Raw genomic sequence first — 18147 nt, forward strand, 5'->3', positions numbered from 1 at the left:
AGCCTACAGACTTCCTTCACAACTTGTGAGTTCTGTTGTATCTGCAAATAAAACTGAAGGCACTGATGTTCTTTTTTTGGATGCAGAGGTACCTACTGAGCCACCGCTTTTCAGTTAAAATTGTGGTCCTTTTTGGACAGATCGAAAGGAAGAAATTCCATTCATTTCTATGAATCTGACTTTTTGCAGGACAGCTGCAATACGGGCAGAAAGAGAATTGCCTGTGACAAATAGCATATAGCTAGAATATAATGTACCACCTCTATTTAAAAAAAAAAAAGTCTACTACAAATTCTGCTGTCTCTTAATAACTATACATAGTGATAACAATAAAAAGCTTGATGTAATTATGCTTGATCCTCTTCAAAGCTTCTTTTTGTTGACAGAAACATGAAAGACTTGGTAGCGACAAGAATGCAGGGGTTTAGTAGAGGAAGATTCTTTCAAAAGAGTTGCAAAGGGGTAGAAATAAGTGAATAAAAAGGGAGACGCATTACAGATTTCAACCACAGAAGCCATCACTGGAGTATTCACCCCCAGGAAATTCAAAGAAGGGGGGATCTACTGTGAATTTAAGAACACTGTGGTTATACTGTAGTTTACATCTTGTGGCATTCAAGTAATCTAGTTAGAAACTGTTTTCTGTGCTTAGCAAAGAACATCAGGAAAAAAAGGTTTTGCTTTGTAATGTTGAAAGCATTAAGATCTGTAAACAATAACATGATTTAATCAAGTTTTACAATTAACCCCTGGAATTATTCCAAAAGGTCCTGACATTCTGGCAATGTTTTCTCTTTCTCATCTGCACCCACAGTCCTCATAATGTTTTCTCCAGTCTCATCTGATGTACACAAGAGTTGCTGCAAACATCACCTTTTCCCCAATCTCAGTTTTTCACTGGTGAAACTGGTTTTGGTTAAATGAATGCATAGTCTCCACTATAGACTTTTGCTATCAACAAGAATCATTCCATGAAAGTAATTCCAGGATGTTATTTTTTAAACTTGTAGTCTTGAGAGCATCTGTATTTTTGCCTTCTATGTTTTCATTGCAAAGCCAGAGGTACACGATGATTTACGTTTCATAAATGTGAATATGTGGATATTCATGTGTTTTCGATGTCAAAATACCCATGTTGTAAGGTAAATAGCACAGTTGTTCAGTTTAGATACACTCTCATTTGATCAATTATCTTCATCATGCAGCATCTCTACTGAGTATCTCTTCTGGAGCCTTCTCAGATGCTTTGTTCAGAAGCATTTGCAAACTTTGTCAGCACCATTGCCAAGAACTCCAATCTTAAAGAAGTGTAATCTCGTTGTTGAAGTTCTTACAAGTACAAAGTCCAACATATTTACAGTAGTCTTGTCTTAACTGTTTGGTTGGGGTTTTTTTAAAGTTTACATTTATAATTGAGGAATTGGTAAATTGGGAAGCTTACTGCCAGATCTTGACTTGCAGAATTACCTTGTACAAAAAAAATCAACATTTAGCACAAGTCAGTTCCCATATTTTTTTTTCCTCAAAGTTCTGATAGTCCATATAAAATGCTTTACAAACCTACTTTATCTTAAGGTTGCACATCTCCTTTTTGGTCACATGTTATACTACGTGATATTTACACGTAAAACATGTCTGTTTACTAGTGCAATCTTCCTCAAAGAAACTGAGTCTACCAAAGCAAACATACTGTGGAGGGTGGGAGGTGAATTTCCAGTAGAAAGAAGGGGTTTTTTTCCCCATCGGTATTTGTTCTGTTGTACCTCTGATCTGAAGCAGGTGTTCTGGGAGGGTATATTTCTTTGCTAAATGAGAATAATAGTTATTATGAGCCAAAAATTAGCTTTATTTTTTCTGTGAACATTGCCATTAACCACTTCTTAAATGTTTTCACTAAGAGAGTCATTTAAATATTATTGTTAACAACTGGTGATTGCTTTATATCCCAGAAAACAGCACATTTTACATTCTTTTTTAAAAGTAGTGGATACCAGAAGAGTATTTTGAATGTGAGCAAGATCTTGTATTTCATAGACAGGATCAGAATAAGTTTTCTCTTGTGTTAATTGTGGAATAGTTGCTTGGCTCAAAACAATACTCAAATAAATGCAATATTGAGATATAGGAACAATTCTTCCAGATGAGAAGGCATATTTGTAAATCAAATGAGCTTAGCATATGTATTGTTTTAATACAAAACAGAAAATACTTGAAAACTGCATTATCCAAAGGTCTGCATGCCTTCATTGAGCCACGTCCTTGCATCTATCATGTCAGTGCATCCTAGGTCTCCTTTCTTCCCAAACAAGCTTTCCAACATCTGAACAAAGAATCAAATACCTTCCCTCTTCTTGCCCCTACTGTTTTTAATAATGTATATCTGACATGCTATCAGGCACATGCTCATTTATGCTGAGTCTCAACTCAGCTGCCTGATAATGGCTTAAGAAGGATGATGAGTGGAACTGCGCATCAAGGATCTCTTGTGTTGATGGAGTAAGCAGGAATGTGTTTCCAGTTTACAATTTGGCTCTGGGGCTTCAGGAAGCATCACTATGTTTGTTATCATCTTGGTTGCTTGCTGCCAAACTTGGGGATCAATCACTATGCAGTGAGACAATATATAAGTATGTATAAAAAGAAAGAGAAAAGCAGGGAAAAAAATATTTTATTTTGAATGCAGTAGGACATCCTACAGTTTGAGAAATTGTCTGTTGCAAAACATGTGGAGGACGAAATATGTATATGTATGTATGTCAATGAGAGAGAGGGAACATATGAATGTCTTATAACATCTTGAAGGCAAAATAATTCAGAATTTGATTCCATTGACTGTTTTTGAGTTAAACCAGGGATTACGCTAAGTCATTCTTAGATTCTATGATTCTAAATATTTCCATGTTAGTTCAGGACTCCTTACGACAAATATGCATTTATCTTAATCATTTGCAGTCAATCAGATTTTAATTTGTCTTTGCCTTCATCCCTACAAATTTGAGCCTGGAATTCCTTTGCTTTAATGATCAAAGAGCTTTTTCCCTGTGGATGTCAGGTCCACTTATGGAATGCTCTTCTATGTTTATTCAGCTCAATTCCTTATTAACAAAAGCAGATACATTCAGGAATGTTTTTCAGAATAGCCTTTTTGAAATCATACTTTATTGGAAGTATGGCACCTCTAATTCTGTTATTTTCCTTCTCAAATACATTGTAAGAATTCACTACAAAATCTATAAAAACAGTATGAAGGGATGAATGGCTTATTCTGCTTCTTATCTTGTTAAGCAATATTGTTAACTAGCTGTGATGGACATAATTAATGGAATGACCATATCCCCCCACCCCCTAATTAGAGATAATTGCCTTGTTTGGTCACATTTACTCTCCAAAATATGGGTGTGTGAGAATAAATTTCATGATTTGTTTTAGACTCTAGCATGATCATTACATATTCTGTTTTCTTGTTAACAACTAATTTTAATTCTAGCTTACATAGCAAAATTGAATGCCATAAAATGGCCCTCTTACCTTTCTGAGCCGGATGGCTAAAAAACACACTACTATATTGCACACTTTTAGTCTGGAGGGGTCGATGAGGGTAAAAACAGAATTCCACTGCTTACTGGACTCTGATACTTGGTAAGATGTTGGCTGATGAGATTCATGTCTTAGCTTGAAGTTAAATGTTGCTGGTATCAGAATTTACCTCCTGGATTTTGGTGTGTTTCACATACCCTTTTATTAGCTTTATTATTGGGCAGGGTTTTTCTGAGCTTCCTTGAATAAGAACAAAAGGGTATACTTATTATGCAGTAATTTCATGGAAGCTACTTAAAATAATATTTGAGGAGGAAAAATAAAATTAATAAAAGCCTTGGAAACACATGATGAAACAGAATGAATATCAGAGCTATTAAATTAATAAGCTTGAAAAGCATTATTTATAATATCTTGATGGAAGTTTAGAAATTGATACTGACTTTCAAAAATTAATTGAACACCTTTGTTGTATTTCAGGAATACATATTCAAACTCACTGTGCCCATTCCTTGTGGGGAAAATTATTCCACTTGCCAAAAAACCTCAGGAGTTCCATCTGATTTTCATCTTCTCAAGGTAAACAATTAAGGTATTGACTCAGTCTGGCATTAATTCAGCAAATCTGTATAGTCTGAGATGTTCTGAGGATGGTTGTCCTTGTTTTCTCAAGCTGCCCATTAAAAGAGTGTATGAAGCTGTGCAGAAGCAGTAGCCTAAAACAGATTTGGCAATTCAACAGCCCCACAAGGTGTTCTGTCATGGGGGGCTTCTTTTAGGTACGCTCTACCCTAACAAATGTGTATGTGGTTCATGAATCTGCAGAAATGCAGATGTAGGATTTGGTACTAAAGAGTGATGTGCTCAGGAAGGGGCTCAACTCAAATGTCCAGCCAGCTTGAAGCCTAGCATTATGTTCCTGTGGAGCATTTCACATGCTTGGGGCTGGAGGACATTCCTCAGCTGTGTTTCCAGTTATCAGCAGCCTGCAGAGAAGCAAAGGATCATGTTCAGCTGCACCCTACGGTGCTGCTACAGGCAGACCAGTTGATAGGACTGGAGGGAAGAGATCTGAATGAATGGTCATGGAGTCTCCCAGTACTGTGTCCTTGGATATTACCTTCACAGGTAATGACTAGTATTCACTTGTATGAATTATATGGAGATGCAGCTGTTTGCTTCTCTGAAAACAGGTATCAACGGACCAGATATGTCTCCTTGGAGTTAGATGGCTGCTTTCTGATGGATTTGAGTTGTTATGACTGGCTGAAATTCAAGACCTTTTTCTACAGCTAAGAAACCTCTCCAACTATCCACATTTCACCACCAAAAGTATATTTGCTAATTTTTCCAGGACAGATGATTTCTTTATGATACTAGTTTGCCTTAGATTTACTGAATTAGCTATTTGTGTTACAGATTCTTATGCAAGTGTGATAGTTGAAGTGACCCACCAATAAGTGAACAAGGGAGATACAGGAGTACTGACAAAAGAATACCATAACTGTTGTTTCAGTTTATTATTTCATATCTCTTCTCCCTTTCTTTTGCTTCTTTTCTCTGAATGAATTTCCCTCAGACTTTCCTTTTATTCATTGAGGGGTGTTTTCTGTTCTTTTTCAGAACAATGCCTACTGTGTTACAAAATTTGTCTAAATAATGTTTTCCAAGGTCCTAGCAGCTGCATCTCAAAGTTTATGATAATGTAAAAATCCCATGAATAATATGTTGCAGCATAGGTCCTTGTTTTCAGTGTTTAACAATTAATGGAATAGTAGCTTAAGCTTTGCAGTGTTTTTCCTAAGACAGCTGGATGCTGTGGTGGATAAAAGAGCTTGGCACATATGTAGTACACATGAAGGATTTCTAATTTGGACCTATTGAAGCCAGGCACACTGTGTGTAAGCTTGAGCCAGCACTCATAGCAAGTTCTTTACTGTCTGTGCACTCTTCTGGTCCTCCTTGTGGTTGTTGAAAGAATTAACAGGCTTTTCAGGCTGCCGAGGAGCTCAGCCCAGAAATCTATCTGTCTCTCTATCTATCTCAGGCAACTTTCCACAGGGCCTTGCAAAACTAGTGTGATTTTGCAGAGAACCAGGCTCCCCAAATGTGATCTTTAAACAATACATTGGATGAGAGCTCATGACTTTCAGAAAACATTAAAGTATATGCAAAAGAAGCAATAGAGCAAATTGAATAATAGCACAGGAACAGCCAGTTCCATATTTAATCTTTCTTGCAAATCTTCTGCAAGTATTTGCAATTCCGCCAGTAACTACAAATGTTATTTGCTAGTGCAAGACATTATTTCATAGTAAGCTGTAGAAATCTCTTGCCTAGCAAGCTGGTTTTCCCATCATTGCCTCGCTCAGAACAGTGATAACCAAGCTACAAACATTATTGTTTCCAACCAAAATTTCAAAGCTTTACTTCTTTCATCATGAGTCATCACCTGAAAGGTGATCTTCACCACCCAATGAGTAGTATTATCTCCCCAAGTTTTCCCCTGCTTAAATGGAGAACGTTGCAGAACCCTGCTATAGATAGCTATCAAAGATTTTGTCTTTTTTTTCTTTGTTCTGAGACATTATCAAAGCGGTATCTTTCCCTTTAATATCACCTATGCTAGCATTTTCTTCCTCTGAAATGTTTCGAACTTGAGCTTCTGAGATTAACTGGTCTTTTAACTGCTTAGAATTGTTCTCAGTAAAGGTGAAAGGCCTAGTAACAATTTGGACAGTAAGAGGGAGAAAATGGATTTTTACAAATCCAGTATCTATCTGCACACTAGCAATGAACAAATGCTTGTGGTTTTGTTCCTTTTTAATTTCTTGTTTGCACCTTGCATGTCTTACTGTATTATTATTAGGGACTTAATGGCTGAGGACTGTATTCTCATAGATTACAGCTCTGAAGGACATTGTTCTTGGCTGGTACCTGTAGGCACTGCCGTAATGCAAAAAAAAAAAAAAGTAAAAAAAAAAAAGATGGGGTAATTGCATATGCTGTATATGCTGTTTATATTCATGTTTGTACATGTAGGGCTGCGTGATGAGGAGATATGGTGCAATGATAAAAAAGTTGTGAAAGGAAATTATTCCTTTCTGTGAAATAAGGAAAACTGATGACATCAACTTAGTTTCTTTGAGCACAGTGAAAAGAACTAGGACTGTATAAAGGCAGCAAAAAAAGGAATTGAAAAATAATAATGGAAAAATCTATATCTAAAGCACTGGCAGGAACATATTTATGCGTGAGGAGTATTCCATGATTGATCTACAGTAAAACTGAGTGAGACAGAGAAACAACACATAGATGTTTGTATCACTGTACAACCTCCCCTGGAGATAAATATGAAATATAGTCATATTTCATAGAACTATTTTAAGCCTTCCTCATTCCAACATGCCCTTAATTTTTGTAGTGGATTTGTAACCACTACTTTGCTTCGTATGCAGTCACATTCATCTTTCTGACCCATGAAATGCTTTTGGAGAATAAGTTTTATCCTCAATATTGAAATGGTCACCTTAAACTACAAAGACTACAATTCCTAAAATGCATATGCTTCTCTCAGTCATGTCTCTTTATTCCCCTATTCTATGTTACACAAAGAAACCCTTCTGTCACATTGTCACTATGTACTTTTTTTTTATTGAACACAAAGTAGAAAAATGCCCAGTGAATTAGAGTTTACTCAGTTTTTCACTGGGGTCATTTTTGTTCAAATATGGAAAAAATGCATGGATAACTCAGTATTTCTCCTCTCCTGTTTAGAAAAAGAAGAAAGTGAACTAAGTTTTAGTGGATTCAGTAGATTCCTCTTTTAAATTTCAGGGATACCAGAGAGCGGTGAGGATTTAAATATTCATTAATCTACTCTTATTGAAATGCACACGCAATTTAATGCACTAAAAGATACATTAAGCAAAACCACAAGGCTTCTGAAATATAGAAACTGACAGTCAAAACCACCAACATGTCTTCTGAGTCTGAAACATCAAGGTCATAATCCTGGCCTCAAATTTGACATCACAAGCCTTGAATTTGACATCATATGCTTCTTTACAAAAAACTTCAAGTACTACGTTTCTTTGTAAATACCTGCACTAAGTATTCTTTAGTTGGAGTTTCTCTAATTATGCACAAAAAGAAGATTTTGCTTTTTATCACAAATTTTTTTGTGCATTTTAATTTCTTAAATCACATTATCTATTCAGCATACGACAGATCTGATCCAGAAATGAGACACAAAGACAAATTTGCATCTCTTAATGTTCAGAGCCCCACAGTATTCTTTAGTGGGAAGAAATTAGGCTAGTTTTTTCAGTGTGTGGAAAGGACAAGAGTCTACAGATCAGGAAAAAGAACCTTCCATCCCATCTTTCTTTGATATCTGAAATCGAATTGGTAGGACTCCTATTTTTTCTTTCATCTCAGATCCTATAAAAAATTAATTTAAAAAAGGCAGAAATGGACAAGTGAGTTCAAGTGAGACTTGATATTTACACTCAAGATGGAAAGTCCAAAATGAAGAGCTGTGTGATACAGTAAATGGCACCCCTGATTCACTGAGCAAAATAGCATCTGGTGAAAAAGATGATGTTTGAAATCCCCAAGAGATAAAAGGAAAATTTTCTGTGATATGATTGGCCTTTGCCTCTAAAAAGCCATGTGATTTATAAAACATTTTGTATTAAGGCAAGTGATAGAAGAATCAGGTGAGACAGTGATAAGGTTTTAATCTAGAGATCTGTTTTCTATTTCAGCTTTTAATATTCAGTCTCAAATTTTGTAACATTCAGTGTCACATAACCGCATAACTACTTTCAAAGAGAACTTAGTAGTTGGCAATGCATAAGGTGAACTGTAATCCCTTTTGAGAATATGCAGCCCTGCGGAAGTCATTGGGGTGTCTGCAGGCTGATAGATACAGTGAGGCAAGTCTCTAGAATGAAGTATTAGTTTAAAACCTTACATTTACTGCATCATATACCATAAGATTCATAAATTTGTTCTGCATTTGGGGAAAAAAATCACAAATGAGATAATTGTTCTGCAAATATTGATGGAATGGAATACTCAGCAGTAGAAAAACTAATCTAAAATTCAAGTCAGGATAAGGGAAAGTCATTAGCTATGCTGTGTAAAGCAGATATATACAATCAATGTGTGAATGTCACGTTTGTCAGGCCAAAGTGATGGGAAAAGACTTCTACTAACGGAAAGAAAATTGAACACATCTATAATGGTGGAGGATAGTTCATATCCTGTTGTAATTGCAGTGCACTTGAAGCAGAATGAGAACAGCAAGAGAAAAAAAACCTGCTCCTGAGCTTTAGAGCAGCACTGCCTGAAATGTGTGACGAAGGTAAAGGCTTGAAAGGTAATGTGAAGAAACGTGAAGCCAAGCAAAGAAGCTTAGGGAGATACTGTGAAAAAAAAAAAAAAGTTACATCAAGCTTTAGGCATCTAGGAAGAAAGTAACTGTAAAAGAACCCCAGATGGTGCAAGGGAGAACTGATAGGTTTGTTCCTTCTGTCGATTAAAATGTGTCAAATGTGCAGGGTCAGAGTGCACACAATGATTTGATGGCAAACAGAGACATGGTAAAAAATGAAAAGACTTTTGAAATTTGGGTATGCATTATTGATATATGTGGATTGGATAAGATATTTATGTACTGCTGCTCACTCTTGTGGTATGAGATGAGCGAGGTACCATTAAGGACAGATCTTTATGGAGGAAAAAGTTGAAAACAAATGAGAAAACATAAATAATACTATCTCATTAGAAAGTCATAACTCTCAGGTTTACTTCAGTCTCTATCAGTTAAAAAGTCCAAAAGCTTTTGTGTGAACAGAGCAAGAAAAGTTGAAATGTGAAATGGTTATTGCTTGAGTTACTGCAGTAAACCAGGTGCCATAGGCATAGGCAAGGATACCATTATACAGTAATATAATAATAATTTAAAAAGCCCACAATTAAAAAGCCAAAGCACTAAACCACTAAGTATAAAGCAAGACAAATAACAGGTACACACTTGACAACTGAGTATAGAAAAAAAAAGGAAAAGACAATATTGCCCTGCAAGATACTAATTTACTCTCCAAGTGCATCAAAATGAACCAGCTTGTTTTGTAGTTTTTTATTTTTTTGTTTGCTTAACAGTTTGTGAGGGTATAGAGCTCAGGAAAAATTAGTTTAATGCTACTTCTAAGACTGTGCCATTCTTAGAAATCTCTGGTGCTGCTGTGGGTTAATTTAATGCTAAAGGAGTTGAGAAGAGATTTGAGACTGAAGAGCAAGATGCGTGTATTTTTGTGCATGCTTTCTGTGGTTAGTTTGGAAACACTATTCAGTTGCCTGAAATATTTTTTCTTTTCACAGGTTACTTCATCATCCAGAAACATAAGCAGCAGCTTCTGTGCGTTAAGGGATTGAAACAGTAAATTTTACAGCACAATTCATCAATGGCGTCAGTCAGATTTGAGAGAGCATGTTTTTGCAAAGCTGCAGAGATTGCTGTAACCGAGGTCAACAGCAAACTCCTAGTGCTTTTAAAAATTGATTTTACTGAAATCTTACTCCATTTTCCTAGTAATAAAGGCCTCCAAGGATTTAAACTGCTGTAACTGAGAGCAGTGTTTGGCCCTGTTCTCTGAGTAGGTGTGGCGTAGCTCCATTACAACTCCAGTGCAAATAATAATTTCCTTTGTAAATGGAGTACCCTTCCTAATATTTTAGTAAGCAAGCTTTTGTTTTCTCTTGTAAAAGCATAGAGGTCATAAGCTTAAAATTCTAAAGACTCCAAGAAACCTGTTTATTTCCTTTGCAAAAGGTCCAAAATGAAATAAGAAAACATATGCAAGAGGAGTATAAATATATTCGTTTATCTGAAAAATCCAGTGCAGATTGCTTCATCAAAAAAAACTTGGCAAAATCAACCTAGCCTAGTTATTTAATTCTAGACAGAACATTTGATACTGTATAAAATAATGGAAGATGTTTCCTTTATTATTCCAGAACTCACGAGAATCTTTCATAGTTTTCTTAAGGAAAGCTAAGGGACAGGTGTCTCAGCATATATCAATCAGAAATTTATAGAAGAGCTAATTCTTTAGGAATAAATTATATTATAATTTGAAATTTTAATTTAAAATAAAAAAAAAAACAACAAAAACCCCTAGTCCAACAATCAGGATCTGTACTATAGATGATCTGACCCTATCTTCTGTCTTTGAATGAATGTTGTCCCCTCTGGGTCGTGGATCTCAGGATTTTGCATTTCTCTGAAAGAGGTTGCATAGTTCTCCATTCTTAAGCAGGGAAGGAAGTCCTCCTTCCTCTCTCCATTATTTATCTCAGCAACTCTTACTTCTGTGTATGTTGCAGTTGTTTGATTTTTTTTTTCTTTCTGGGCAATGGTAATAAATCACCCAACTGCTGCTTTACAGAAAAGTAGTATTTAAAACAAAGTCATATCAGAGGAAGCATATCCATACAACCGACAAATTACACTGTTTGTAAATATTGCATTTCAATAAAACCTTCTCCTGTGAAGATCTGGCAAGTCCCTTGAAGGAGGTGCAGAGCACCTCCTTCTTTCACTTTATGTCAGACTCTCATTTTACATAATTTTTGATGAGCATCCAGTCTCCTTTCCTCAAGAAACACTCTTTGATTTTGGTGGGAGTTGGATTTTTAGTTTTGCAGCTTGTCATGATGTTAGTGTCAGATCAGCTTAGAAACTGTTTTCTGTGGACTATTTTCAACTGATTTCCCCCAGCTTTTCCAAGATTTTTTTAATTCCTTTTTCTATATATGTTGTCTACAGCTGCCTCTTGAGCTAGATCATTGCAATCATTTAGGAAAATCTTGCAACTGTTTGTAATAAATTTCCCCATCTATATTATCAAGATTACTTAATTGCAATATCTTTCAACTCATCCTACTGTTACTTCCCAGTTCGGAAACTGATGCAAAAGGCATCTGAAGGAAATGACTGAATACTGGGTGGTTTATTTCTCTCATTAAAGCCTCCAGAGAGATGACTAATTTCAACGCTGGTATGCATTTTCCTAGTGACTTTTCTTTAGTATGGAAATACCAACGACTAGGAAACAAATAGAGGCTTTCTCCCTTCTGCTGCTATAAAAGTAACATACGCATTCTTCTATGTTTTGGTGACAGTTCAAAAAAAAAGAGATAATATATGTATGCAAATGCTTAAGTTAACGGTGCCATTAAGTCTTGGACTTATCTATATAATGAAAAAGAACACTGATGAATAAAGGTGTTTTAAAGACTGAAAATTTAGTTCAGAAAGAAAAAACAAATATAACGTGGAAGTAGAGAATACCGGTTTTTTCATGTTCAAGAAAGCAAGAAATCTTTGTAATACATTTTCCTGGCATAGACAGTACATCTCCAGCACAAAATATGAATTGTTTGCATTTGCAAACCTATTTGATGTACCTTCAGAGTTAGAAAGTTTGAGGAGTTCCACCTTTCACTACAAAGCTGCAGATGCCTACTAAGACTGGGGAGGAAAGCATATCAGCAGAATAGCCTCTGTAATGGGTAAGAATTGCTTGACCCAAGGTTGACAGACTCTCCTGGTACCAGGCTTTCATTTCCTCTTGGGCTGGGAGAATACTAATGACATATAATTATTTACTATTTCATATGTTTTTTAATAATTACAGCAATTGTATTATAAAGAATAATATTTTGACAATGTAAGCTTGGTCTTTTGCAGAAACTACAATTCACCATTGTCCAAGTGGCCAGAGGATTGATAAAAAGCTACCTCATCCATTCCGAGAAATTAACTTGTTATAATCAAGAAGAAAACATTAGAAGTCTTAAGATCTTCCCAGCATGCCTAAGGTCAGCTGAGATGATAGGTCAGGAGAATGGGGATGTTGCATATCCTGTGGCAGAAGTTGAAGGCATTCAGCAATACAAGTGTGACTGCTGACAATTTGTTCTGCACCTAAATGTTGCTGACCACAACTGAGTGCAATTCTGGTTCAGCAGGCTAAGATTAGGGGGCTCCTTCAACTTTTACAGTCTTATTTTTGCTGTATTTTGATTGGAGACTCAGAAATTTGGGTAAAATCTGGGCACATACATTTGCTTAAATGAAGGAACTTCTGAAAGACCTGTGTACCCCGATAAGGATTTTTTTTTTCTGAACTTACATGGCTCTTAATCATCATATATGATATTGTTTTCAGTTTCCAAATGAATTAACCTCTCCTCAGAGACCTCAGCTAAACAGTTTTTAAAGTAAATAGGAACTCTTCATCTCCACACAGTCAATAAGGTTGGGAAAAAATCTTTGGAAAAAGGTTGTCACCTTTTGAGTTATGATTTTCTTCTTGGGGGAGGCATTTATGTGGGAAGTACTAATTATACATACAGCGTGCAATAATACATCTTGCCACTCTGAGCAAAGGTGTGAGGTGATTTTGTATCTTTATGCTAAGTGTGAAGTTAGCTATTCTAAGACATTGATACTTCATGGCCTTTTACCTATCTTATTCCATCCCCAGATGATTTCTTGAATGGTGAATAAAATCCATTATGCCAGTTCCAACAGGGTAAAGAGGAGAAAACCCCATCTTTGACGACAAAGGTAAAGGTGAGAGGATTTGAGAAAAAAACAGCAAATTTACACAAAACATCGAAAGGACAAAATTTATATATGGAATCTCAGGTATTCTGCATTGTAACTAAGAACTATACAATAAGATACCAAGTCAGTTGTCAAATGCAGAATGTTCACTGTGGAAATGAAACCATTAAGGAGTTTTCATGAGTTGTGAACACTGACTTTTCAAATTAATTGCCTTATTTTATTTAAACTTGCAGTTGACTATAACTATTTCTGTAGTTAGTTTTTTAGATAGCAAAAATGGATAACCTATTTGATGTCAATGTGCAAGCTTGTCTCTGCAAAAACAGGGAAATACTTTCAATCTGGCTCAGCCAGATCACAGAAATATCTGTTCACTCTCCAAGTGCATTCCCTAAATTAGATCCTCATCCCCAGTATTAGGAGGACTGTGGCACTTATTTTAAAATGAGCCTGGCTAGTTATTGTCCAACTCTGTCTGACGGTATCTTCTGAAAGGGGGAAAAAAAGTCACTTGAAATACTTGAGAATAAATAATTGCATTTGTTTTTCTTTTCTTTTAAAACAGAGGGTTTTTTAAAAATATTTGTTGTGATCTGCAAGAAAAAAAAAAAGTAAAATAAAAACTATTTGCAATTATGCACCTCCCTGGAGGTCTGCCAGTATCTCCATAATAAAGTCTGGTTTTACAGGATTCATACATTTCTGCTGTAAATGCTCAGCCCAAGCTGAAATTTGGCAAGCTTGTTCAGGATACAATAATACTCTTTCCTGCACATAAATGTTGCTTTTCTCTGAAAACTAGCAGTAATGCTAGTAAAGCTTTTCTTTTATGGCTTCTATAGATTTTTGTTTACAAATAGCTAAATTCAGTCTAAGTGCTCGGAGTGTCACCTTTTTATTGCATACTTAACAAATGATTCAGCCTTTATGGGGAAAATTTGCAGCTAAACTGCATTTGCATTTTGCATGCTTTTCTACTGTATTCCATCTCCATAATAAGTCCTGCTTTGTTTCATTATGGAATTGGTGTGCAGCCGCTTCATAATTACAATTGCAGCTATACTGCTGCTCAAAGCTGAATTTCTTATGCTGTCCGGTTAATCCATTTTTCTGGATTTTCACATAATTATTGTCTAAGTATTGATTAGAAAGACCTATTTCTTAGCTTTAAACAACTGACTTATTTAAAGTAACTTTTCACACTTCATTTATCATTTGGTTTTATTACATCGAGTCTTTTATTCCTTCGCATCCTACATTTTTTCATCTGCTTGCATTTTCAGGGCAGTGTTGTACATTGGGAGACCTTTGGTATATGTTGTAAAATATCTCCAAAATAAGACTTAAAACAAATAAATCTACTTACTTGACAGCTCATAGGAAGTCTCTTTCTCCTTGGTCACCGTTTCCAAGACTAGCCCATGGGAGACTGCTGCCTCATGATGAATTCAAGCAGCAATGCTTCCATTTGTGATATTTCAAGCTCAAAACAGTTAATCTGAAAAGATATGCAGATATTTATACAGGCACTTATTTGGAGGCCTAAATAATCACTGAATGACTTTGAAAAGCTGCCCCTGGTATGGTTTATGTGGAAACGTTGTGTCATTCCAAGCCTCTGTGAAGGGGGGTTGATAGCAACATCACAAACAAGAACCTTCATAAATAAGTACCAGAAATTGAGGAGGAAATGTTCTCACGCCTCCAAACAATCCCATCAAGTCACAGGCGAGGCATCTACCGATGGGGAGCATTGTTCTGCTGTGCATATTGCCTCCTCTCCGAATAAATGGAGGATTGTCTGGCCACCTTTCTTTATGAGTAATGAACCTATCATTAATTCTTTTTGTTTGATTTTAAGGAAAATATTTTATCTTTAAATCTCTAAGATTAGAAGTTTCGTGTCATTCAATTAATTAAACAATGCAACTTAAGAACCGTAAACATTAAAAAGCCTTCTTGGAAGCAGACCATGGCCCAGTCCATTGAATAAATTGATTGATTACTTCTGTGGCTGTTCCTAATAATCTGTAACATTTTTTCATTAGGCAGAAAGTTGTTTTCCTATTTAGTATGCAAACGTGAGATCTGGAGCATTCTGCCCATGTGTTATGATTTCTTTTTTCCATTATGCAATCACAGAATGTGTCACTTCCCTGTTTACAAAAGAAAAATGTAAGAGATAAAATTTGTGTTTAGTAAGGATTTTGATCTTCAATATATTAAGGAAATTAAAGTCCAGGGTTGGCAGAAAATCATAAATCATGGTTATATGTTTCTCTAGAATGATTTTATGGATGCTAGGGCAAAGATATTACCATGTGCACTCTGCTTGTGTAGAAATGCCACTAGAGGCTATTTTCTTTCTTCAAAGGTGCCCTTTAAGCTCACACAAAATTACTCTTAATAGAGTAAACATGCAGTTTGCACAAAACCAACACAATGCATTTCAGGTTACGTGTCAGATAAAAAAGCATAGTGAAAAAATTGTAAAGAATTTTATATTTCTTGCTGAGAGTTTTCCCCAGAACCTACAGTTTTCTAAATTGTGTTCTGTATTTCAAAATTTTTGAAATATTTCTGCCATTCATTTTTAGCTTGAGGAGTGTTTCTGCAAAGGTTTGACATTAGAAATTTGTGTTATATGGATTGTATTTTTTAATATTATTTTCTTCCTGGATGAGATGAGTTCTCTGGTGCTACGTATTTCCTATTTCAGAATGTGTTCGCTCTGAGTAACCTCAAAATATTTGTTTAAAGTAATGTTTCTCAAATCTGAAGAAAAAACTAGTTCAGCTTTCATTTTTGGCCAAATTATGCATATTGACCCTTGTTTTGACACTCTAACAGCCATCCCTGATGCAGTATGAAAGTCTGATCTTTCATTTGTTCCTAAGAGGTGCATTTCTAACCTTCACACGGAGAAAAGAGGGCTGAAAAATACACCTTGAGCCACGGATGGAGAAAATAACCCAAAATATGTGTGTATGTGTGTACATGCATACACGGTCATGAGGCAGACTTGGGAAGTTACAGTCTGTTGTTTACAGTGTAGATCTTAATTTCTTCCTCTCCTTCCTTTTTTCTATCTGCTTGATTTTTAACAAAATCCTTACCTAGTAACCACATTGTTATCTTGATATAGATATTTCTAAACATATATACCATTATTTTTCTTATCACAAACCAGAGAAGGAGTTAATGGTGACATTAATACTTTGAGAAAAATAGCTTGTAACATGTGTTATCTTCTCCATGATATTTTCTTACCAGTTTTCCCTCAGGTGTGGACTTTTATGAGTGAGTTGTGAGAACAATCTCAGACCTATAGGTGCAGGCTTGGGAGCAGTTCAAAAGCAGCTACTATGCTGAGGTGGTACCGTGCCCAGATTGGAGGGATGTTGATCAATTCAAGCTTCAGAGTGCAATACAGTGTAGGGTAGGGTAATGTAGAGGGGTGCTCAGACTCAGGCTCTGCCACTGGCTGCCAACCCCAATCTCTTGCAGAAGCTCTTTTCCTCCTTGGCAGGTGAAGATGCGCAGTGTGGGTCCTGAGCCTGCCAGTTGTATGACAACATTAATATCTGGCTCAAAGGATCAGGAAGATTGTGTGTGTTGGTGGAAGAGGGCTGTGCCCTCAGCCTTTGGCAAAGTGCTGTGCCATACTTATTGTCAAGAACTGGCAAAGAATATTTACTTGGCGTAAACTTTAAGGAGTTATCTCTCCCACCTCCTCTCTTTATGTGTTGTAAAAGCTCCTCCTTTACAAAGCAGCAGCAGGAGAAGGGAAATGCTGAACGTTGCAGCTCTTCCAGGCAGGAGAAAAACAGGATTTGGCAGTTGAACGTGGATGACTCTCCTTTTTCTCCACTTCTTCAGCAAATTGCTGCTGCATGGTAAAACCATGATGGGTGCTCAGCCTCCCGCTCACAGAGGGGGAGCAAAAGCAGACTCAGGAGCTGCAACTGGAAGGCGCAGATGTTTTATACAGATACAACTTGAAGACTGAAAACCAAAAAATCCCTTCTTTTTTTCTTTGGAAATACTTTTTTTCCACTAACTAGGAACAGAAGTACTTCCCACCTCCCTCGGAGATCTGTTACCTTTTTTCATCCTTTTTATTCCACCTTTACCTTCCATGTTAAAAAGAACCTTTATTTGAAGTCATGAAAGAAAGATGTGGCACCACAGACACCAAAACTTGTAGTCGTTTCAAGGAAATCGGAGCATTTTTCTGGACTTCCTTGTTGAAAACAAACAATTGAAAAGTTATCAAACAAATGAAAAGTTATAAGGAAATGAGACTTGAGAAAGACAAAGAAGGACAGGAGGTCCCCTCCTCTGGACCATACACTGTTAATCATCTGTCCTTTTCTCTGCCTCTGGAGGTGCCTGCTCAAGAGTCCTAGGCATCAAAGAGATGCCTAGGCAATTAGACCAGAGAGAAAATAGATAGGTTAGATGGTAAATATAAGAGTAAGTGAAAGAATGGGTTTGAGATATGAAACTACAGATGCTATTAGATTCGACGTTTCCTTAGTCTGATGGAATAATCTAATGTGGAAATAGGAAAGAAGAAGGAAAGTGAGACTCGTCCTCAATTGTACTGCCTTGAAACAAGCACTAGAACCGAAACTGACTTCTCATCCTTATCTCTCCTTTGGTTTGGCTTACCTATGTTTCCAAGGCCCCATATTTCAGTGTAAACCTGGCGGAGCTAAACCAGATGGTTTGGGAGCGTTGCGCAGGAGAGACATTGGCACAAGTCCTGGCTTGCAACCAGCCCAGCATCTCCTCCTTGGCTGCTGAGGGGCAGGAAAGGGGCATCACTACTGAAACAAGCCAGTGCAGCTGTTTTGCGGTGTTGCTTCATAGGCACTGATGTTGGTAAATTTGGAGCTTGGATGCTGTAGGCAAGCAGTTCTCAGCTGTCCTGCTGATACCAGTGACCCTGGGGAAACATA

Source organism: Phaenicophaeus curvirostris, chromosome 1 (genome assembly GCF_032191515.1).
Source record: "Phaenicophaeus curvirostris isolate KB17595 chromosome 1, BPBGC_Pcur_1.0, whole genome shotgun sequence".
In the NCBI taxonomy this organism is placed as follows: domain Eukaryota; kingdom Metazoa; phylum Chordata; class Aves; order Cuculiformes; family Cuculidae; genus Phaenicophaeus; species Phaenicophaeus curvirostris.